This window comes from Aegilops tauschii, chromosome 1 (genome assembly GCF_002575655.3).
Source record: "Aegilops tauschii subsp. strangulata cultivar AL8/78 chromosome 1, Aet v6.0, whole genome shotgun sequence".
NCBI classification, from domain to species: domain Eukaryota; kingdom Viridiplantae; phylum Streptophyta; class Magnoliopsida; order Poales; family Poaceae; genus Aegilops; species Aegilops tauschii.
The window spans coordinates 309,643,404-309,651,537 of record NC_053035.3 but is presented as its reverse complement, the minus strand read 5'-3'; the positions used below and the strand labels follow the sequence as shown (position 1 = coordinate 309,651,537).

The following is an 8,134-nucleotide window of genomic DNA, read 5'->3' as shown; positions in this document are numbered from 1 at the left end:
GCTAGGGGTGTTAAACGATAGCGCTTGTTGGGAGGCAACCCAATTTTATTTTTAGTTTTTTTTTGCCTTTTGGTTCTGTTTACGAATAAATCATTGATCTAGCCTCTGGTTAGATTTGTTTTTATGTTTTAATTAGTGTTTGTGCCAAGTTAAACCTATAGGATCTTCTTGGATGATGTTATTTGATCTTGCTGAAAATTCCAGAAACTTTCTGTTCACGAAAACAATTGTTAAAAATCACCAGAACGTGATAAAATACTGATTCCAATTGCAGTAGATCAATAAACAAATTATATAGGTCGTCCAATTTTGGTGTATTTTTCTCAGTTCCAGAAGTTTGCGTTAGTTACAGATTACTATAGACTGTTCTGTTTTTGACAGATTCTGTTTTTCATGTGTTGTTTGCTTATTTTGATGAATCTATGGCTAGTAAAATAGTTTATAAACCATAGAGAAGTTGGAATAAAGTAGTTTTAACACCAATATAAATAAAGAATGAGTTCAATACAGTACCTTGAAGTGGTGTTTTGTTTTCTTTCGCTAACGGAGCTCACGAGATTTTCTGTTAAGTTTTGTGTTGTGAAGTTTTCAAGTTTTGGGTAAAGATTTGATGGATTATGGAACAAGGAGTGGCAAGAGCCTAAGCTTGGGGATGCCAAAGGCACCCCAAGGTAAATCCAAGGACACCAAAAAGCCAAAGCTTGTGGATGCCCCGGAAGGCATCCCCTCTTTCGTCTTCGTCTATCGGTAACTTTACTTGGAGCTATATTTTTATTCACCGCATGATAAGTGTTTTGCTTGGAGCGTATTGTATGATTTGAGTCTTTGCTTTTTATTTTACCACAATCATCCTTTCTGTACACACCTTTTGAGAGAGACAGACATGATTCGGAATTTATTAGAATACTCTATGTGCTTCACTTATATCTTTTGAGCTATATAGTTTTTGCTCTAGTGCTTTACTTATATCTTTTAGAGCACGGCGGTGGTTTTGTTTTATAGAAATCATGCTTCACTTATATTATTTTGAGAGTCCTACAAAACAGCATGGTAATTTTCTTAAATTGAGAAATTGGTCCTAAAGTGATAGGCATCCAAGATTAGTAAAAACTTTCTTATAAGTGCGTTGAATACTATGAGAAGTTTGATGCTTGATAATTGTTTTGAGATATGAGATGGTGATATTAGTGTCATGCTAGTTGAGTAGTTGTGAATTTGAGAAATACTTGTGTTAAAGTTTGTGATTCCCGTAGCATGCACGTATGGTGAACCGTTATGTGATGAAGTCGGAGAATGATTTATTTATTGATTGTCTTCCTTATGAGTGGCGGTCGGGGATGAGCGATGGTATTTTCCTACCAATCTATCCCCCTAGGAGCATGCGCGTAATACTTTCTTTTGATAACTAATAGATTTTTGCAACAAGTATATGAGTTCTTTATGACTAATGTTGAGTCCATGGATTATACGCACTCTCACCCTTCCACCATTGCTAGCCTCTCTAATACCGCACACTTTTCGCCGGTATCATTCACCCACCATATACCTTCCTCAAAACAGCCACCATACCAACCTATTATGGCATTTCCATAGCCATTCCGAGATATATTGCCATGCAACTTACCACCGTTCCGTTTGCTATGACATGCTTCATCATTGTCATATTGCTTTGCATAATCATGTAGTTGACATCGTATTTATACATGTCACTCTTGATTCATTGCATATCCCGGTACTCCGCTGGAGGCATTTTTTTGAGAGACCAGACAGTGGGAGAGGCTCCCACTGTGTTTGTATTACTCAAAAATAGTATACAATGTACATGGTGCAGTTACAGGGTGCTTATCCTCCACTTTGGGAGGGATTAGCAGCTACTTTATTATGGTGGAAGAGTCAAGGAGGTTCAAAGTTTTGTACAAAGGAGAGAATAAAGTCTCTCTTATCAGCCTTAGTTCTATGCTGGAGGAGGCTAAAATCATGCTTAAAACGCTCAAGCCATGAGAGCAAAGTGGGGGTGATGCTTCTGAAGTGCTTGTTATTCCTCTCTTTCCAGATACTCCAAGCTGCATGTAGGAATATTTTCATGAACATGGGTTTGTTCCAATTTTTTGCTGTGTGACTAATCCATTGAAGTCTGGATCCAGTGTCTTGCCATGTGATCCCAAGGATGGACCAACATTGTTTACTGAAAGGGCATTGGAAGACCATATGTTCCACGTCCTCTTCCATTTGTTGATCACATAAAAGGCAATTGTAGTCATCTCCAGTGTTGTAGTGCCTCCTCTTGAGCATGTTGCGTGTGTTTAGGCAGTCAGAGAGCAGTAGCCACCCAAACACTTTGACTTTCAACATCGTCTTCGCTTTCCATAGCCATTGGTATGATTGATGTGCATGCACATCCCTAAAGTAGAACTTGTAGTATCTGTTTGCTTTGTATTCCTTTGATCCCCAGCAGTATGTCCAGGTGTCATGGGGAATTGGGTCTTCATTGTTGCCAACATTGATCATGTTTTGTTGCAGCTCACGGACTTCTTGCAGTGCTTGAATTGAGAGTGGAAGGTGAAACGTTTCATGCAGTGACGTGGAGCCCAAGAATGCTTTAACTGATATATCCTCATTTTTTGCGTAGGAGAACGCGCGTGGGTATGTTTCATCCAATGTGTTGTCCAGCCACAGATCCTTCCACATAAGTACCGTGCTGCCATCATGTACATTTGATTTGGATATACCTCTGTAAATCTGGGTAAGCTTGAGGACATCCCTCCACCAGAAAGATCCGCAAGGCTCCGTGGCATGGGGGATCTTGTTTGTGTAGTAAGTCGACCATATGAGCTCAACCCATGGCACATTGTGTCTGTTATAGAATTTATGTAGGTACTTGAGGAGGAGAGCTTCACTTTGTATATGCAGGTTTATGATTCCAAGACCACCGCACTGCTTTGGCTGGCAAACCATGCTCCAGGCCGCAAGCGAGTTACATTTGTCCCCTTGTTCTGTCTTTTTTGTCCACAGGCATTTCCTTCTTAGTTTGTCGAGAAGTTCTAAAATCTTTGGTGGCAGTTTGAGAGTGCACAGAGCAAAGATGGCTAGGGATGTGATCATTGTATTGAGGAGTGAGAGTTTGGCTCCATAAGACATCAATGCGAGTGTGCTTGTCATCTGTCTTTCCATCGTGCAAACTAGTGGCATGAGATCTTGAATCGAGGGCTTGGTTGTCCCAAGAGGTAGCCCTAGGTATGTGAATGGCATGGATCCAACATTGCAGCCAAAGATAATGGAGAGCTCATTATAGCAGCTGGCATCACAATTGATTGGGATTAGTGTGGATTTGTGGAAGTTTAGCTTCAGCCCAATGGAGGCAGCATAGTCAGAAAGAATGTCTTTAATCGTTGTGGCTTGATCAGGGTAGGCGGGAAGAATGATGATCGTGTCGTCTGCGTATTGGATCACGGGGTAATCATTTTGGTTCTGTCATTGGAACGGAAGATGGATTCTTCGTTGTCTGAAGGCATCATTGATGGCAGCTTGTAGGAGGTCAGCCGCAAGCACAAAGATCAAATGTGAGAAGGGATCTCCTTGGCGCACCCCACATTTACAGAGGAATTGTCTACCTGGGATACCATTTAATAGCACCGCTGACTTGCGAGAGGAGAAGATGCATTTAACCCAGCGAAGCCACCTATCATCAAAGCCCATGTGTTCCATAATCGTAAGCATTGCATCATGTTCAATCGTGTCAAATGCTTTGGCGAAATCCAGTTTTAGGAGGATGATCTTTTCTTTGGAGGCTTGGCACTAGTGGATATACTTGAACGCCCAAGCCAAACAGTCATGTATTGACCGGCCTTTGAGGAAGCCATATTGATTTTGGTGGATAATTTTGAGTATTAGTTTCTGGAGTCTGTTTGCAAGTAGTTTGGTAAGAATCTTGAGACAACAATTGAGCAATGTGATGGGTCTGAAATCAGAGACTGTTTCCGGGGACCGAACTTTAGGAATGAGTGTAATAAACCCCTCATTAATACTCTCAAGATTGAGTCCCCCCTCATAGAACTGATTGCAAAGCTCATAAAAGTCCTCCATAATAATATGCCAGCATTTTTTGATGAAGATACCAGAGAATCCATCCGGACCTGGTGCACGATCGGCCGGCATTTCCTTGATGACAACATCAATCTCCTCCTTGGTGAAGGGAACAGTAAGTTGATCCAGTCCCTCCACTTTTTTGATGATGTTTTGCAGGTTAAATTTCATTTGGAACTCTCCTGACTTGCCCAATCTCTCTTCAAATGTTTGGTATATGACAGCCTCCTTGCCGGCATGGTCCTCTACCACCGTACCATCTGATATTTTAAGTGTTGGTATTGTGTTCCGCCTGTATATCTCTGAGGCCAAGGCTTTCAGAAATTTAGGGTCTTCATCACCAAATTTGACCCATCGAATAGTGCATCTCTTTTGCCAATATTGTCGTTGGTAGCTCAGTAGACGTAGGAGATGTTTCTTCAGAATTTTCCTGAAATTTTACTCTGGAGTGGTAAGGGTTCTAAGGTTTTCAAGAGCATCAAGGTTGGCCAACGCAAGATTTGAGTTCTCAATTGCCACTGACAATTTAGAGATTCGTTTGCTCCAATGTTTTAATTCATATCGTAGGGCCTTGAACTTTCTGGCTAGTAACATGGCGGCATTGGTGTTATTCTTAAATGTCCTTGACCAGACAGATTGCACCAATTCAAAAAATCCAGGATGTTCTGTCCAATATGATTCAAACCTGGAAATTTTACTACGAGGAATGGAGGTTTCAATTTTGACAACACACGGGATATGGTCTGAAACTGGTTTTCCCAAGGGCATGACAATAGTGTTTGGGTAAGAAGTTGTCCAGTTGTTGGAAGTAAGGAACCAATCCAATTGCTCGAGGAGTGGGTCAATCTGCATGTTGCTCCATGTGTAGGACCGGCCTTTAATTGGCAACTCAATTAACTGTTGAGAGCGTATGATGTCATTGAAAGCTATCATGTCATGCGGATTACCTCTAGGTTTGTTTCTGTTGTCAGGGCCACGAATGTAATTAAAATCTCCCAGTAGAAGCCAGTCTTCATTAGATGGTATATTAAGATTATGAAGCCACTCGGTCTAAGTCACTCTGGAATCACCTTGACATGGGCCACATATATTTACTAGGGTCCATTCCTGGGGGGACTGTGTGGAGCGGAATTTAATGGCCAATGCAAAATCTTCCTCCATGATCACTGTACCAGTAAAGATGGCACTGTTCCAAATGGTGATGATGCCTCCCGATGCACCATGAGATGGGATGTATGCAAATTTATCAAATCTCTTCGAGCATCAAGACTTAATGAACATAATATCAATGGTAGGTTTTTTCATTTCTTGCAGACAAATTATAGCGCAACCACTGGAAGAGATAGCATTAGAGAGAGCCAAAAGCATAGGTTCAGAGTTAAAGCCGCGTACATTCCAGCATAAAATATTCCAGTTCAACATAAACGACATGATAAGCTATAGCAAAATATGAAAGCAGTGGTGCAAGCGCCTTCAGATACTTCAAGCGTGAGACGGACCGTCTTCAGGTTCCGCTATGAGTGCTTCATCAGTAACTTCTTCTGGCGGAATGGCACATTTGTTGACTCCAATGTGTTGTAGCACCTGGACGGGAGTGGGTGGAGGGATGCAGTCCCCCTGTTTGACGGCTGGATCAGCTGGATCCACTTGAGCAGCAGTAGAAGTTGGTACAAATCGGGGCTTAACTTTGGATATTTTGGACTTAGTATCAGAAACAGAGGGTATCTTGAAGCCATCATATTTGTTGGATCGATTGCTTCGACGAACCTCAACCACAGAGGCAGGAGCTTTGGCTTTCCCCTTCCTAGACACTGAAGTGCCCGAGCTCATAGTAGCAGCTTGAGAAGTAGTCAGAGCACAATCATTAGAGGGAACAGAAGGGTGTTGAGGAAGCACTGCATCATCATGTACTGTCAGGCTCAGATCATCAGAACTGACTGAGGGGGCCATATTGTTGCTAGGGATGATTGCATCCACAGGCGTTGCTTGATTGGGCTCATCCACAATTTCAGTATTACTACACTGGAAGTAGGAGCCCTGGATACATTGTCAGTGTCCACAAGTGGTCAAAGCTCTTCAGTCCCAGGGGATAGGGACCAAGAAGTACATCCGGGGATCAGACTAGTGCAGGAGACTAAATCAACAGAGTGTTGGACAGTTTTGGAAGCTGACAAAACAGAGAATTGTCCAATTGTTTCAGCAATACTTACACTGAACTGCACTGAACTGTCACGAAAATGAAACCCTGAACTCCATGGGCCATAAGCTGCGATGATGGGCTTGATAGCAGCTATGAGATAAGTGTTCAGCCGCAACATGGGCACACAGTCACTCAGAAGTAGAGAGGCATATGTGTCCTCATTGGATAGCATGGAGAATTGCAGACCAACACTGGATAAAGTGAGAGACAGTTCCATGGTGTTTACCTCTAGTATAGCAGGCTCTGGTCCATGAACAGAGTCACTGGACCGAGGTGCATCCGCAGACAAAACACCAATTGCAGTACCACTGGCAGAAAGAAGTTGGTTGAAAATATTCAGAGGAACCACAGCATATCCATCAGACAGTGTAGCACTGGAGTCTGAGCTGCTGAAGATGGAGATTGAGTCATTCCAGGCAGCAGCCGGGCTATCTTGCAGATTGTTGGGGGGAGGGATACCATGGTGCACCTGCAGCCCTTCTCCAGCAAGCCAGGCTTGGAAGTTAAACACTGCAGGTGGTGTGTGCGGCGGGGAAGGGGGCCAGACCCCCCACTATGGTTGGAAATGAACCTCTGCATCTTGTTCCTGTTCAGCATTGTCATTACCTGGTTGCTCATTTGCATTGGTAGCCACATTTTGGGCAATCCAATTGTGAAGCTGCATTTGATATATCTGTTCAGCAGTTAGGTTGTCACCATGCAGGGGATGAGGAATTCCATCCTCTGGTGGTGGATCCTCGGTAGCCGGCTGCACATCTGGAATGTGGGCATTCCAATCGCTGCTACGCAGCATAGTTACGGCCACAGTCCAGCTTTGGCGGGCGCCCCCAAGCTGACGCATAACCAGACTCTTAGGAACAAACTTGAGATGGATCACTCTGACCTTCAAAAGCACAAATCTACGGTCCCCTCTAGGATTATGCCATTCAACCAACTAACCGAACTTATCCATAGATTTATGCATATAGTGGTTTGTCTGATAGTCGTATGGGAAACCAATGTAATGCAACCAGATCTCCGGCCCAAAAGAAGGGACAGGCATGTTCAAAGCAGCATCATGTGGAACAAAAGAAATCACAACATGCTCATCAAACTCATCTTCATCAAGCTCAAACGTGGTGCCAACTACTGGATCTCTAGTGACCGTATGGGAGAATCCAAAGATACCAACACCAAGTGGGTGGTCGCCTACTTCTGTGGGGAAAAACTCTGATTCATGGAGCAAACCTTCAATGATGTGATGGAGAGCCGCCTTACGGTGAAAGGGGATGACCCTGTTTGCTTCAGCAATGCCGAGGAAGTCGTGGCGCAGCGGAGGGATCGGGCCGATCACCATGTCGTCACGCACCCTTCGATCAGGCGGCCCAAGCTCGACGGTCATGCCCGGCGGGAGGTAGGGGATGACATTGATGGGAAAGTTGGCCATTGTTGTGGTGTTCTGCAGCAGAGCAGAGGATGGTGTGGAGGTCGAGCCGGAATGCGGAGCGGCGGCCTTTGGGAGAGACTTGGGGACCCAACGCCACCCCTTTCTCTCGCACCGGGTATAGCAGGATGAAGCCACGTGTCTGCCAAGTCCACAGTTGTTACATCGAAGGGTTCCGGTCAGCCGCGGCGTTCCCAAGCCAAGGTTGGTAGGTGCGGTAAATGGTAGTGGTAAATCAGTTTGCTAATTCTGTGGCTCTGTATGATCTGCATGGTATTTTTCCTTGCCCAAATTATCAACATTGATCGGGGCTGATTTGTGGCCATGTAAAGAGAGAGCATTTGTTTCCAAAGAGGCAGAAGATTCCTTAGTAGAGGAAATCAACCGAATATCGCGATTACTTTCCAAAGAGCCATGTGAAACCTGCT

General features: G+C 43.9%; 1 pseudogene; it reads right to left on the bottom strand.

Moving 5' to 3' along the window:
* Positions 1-1,735: 1,735 nt before the first annotated feature.
* On the bottom strand, positions 1,736-7,709 carry LOC123496818 (uncharacterized; annotated as a pseudogene).
* Positions 7,710-8,134: the final 425 nt, after the last annotated feature.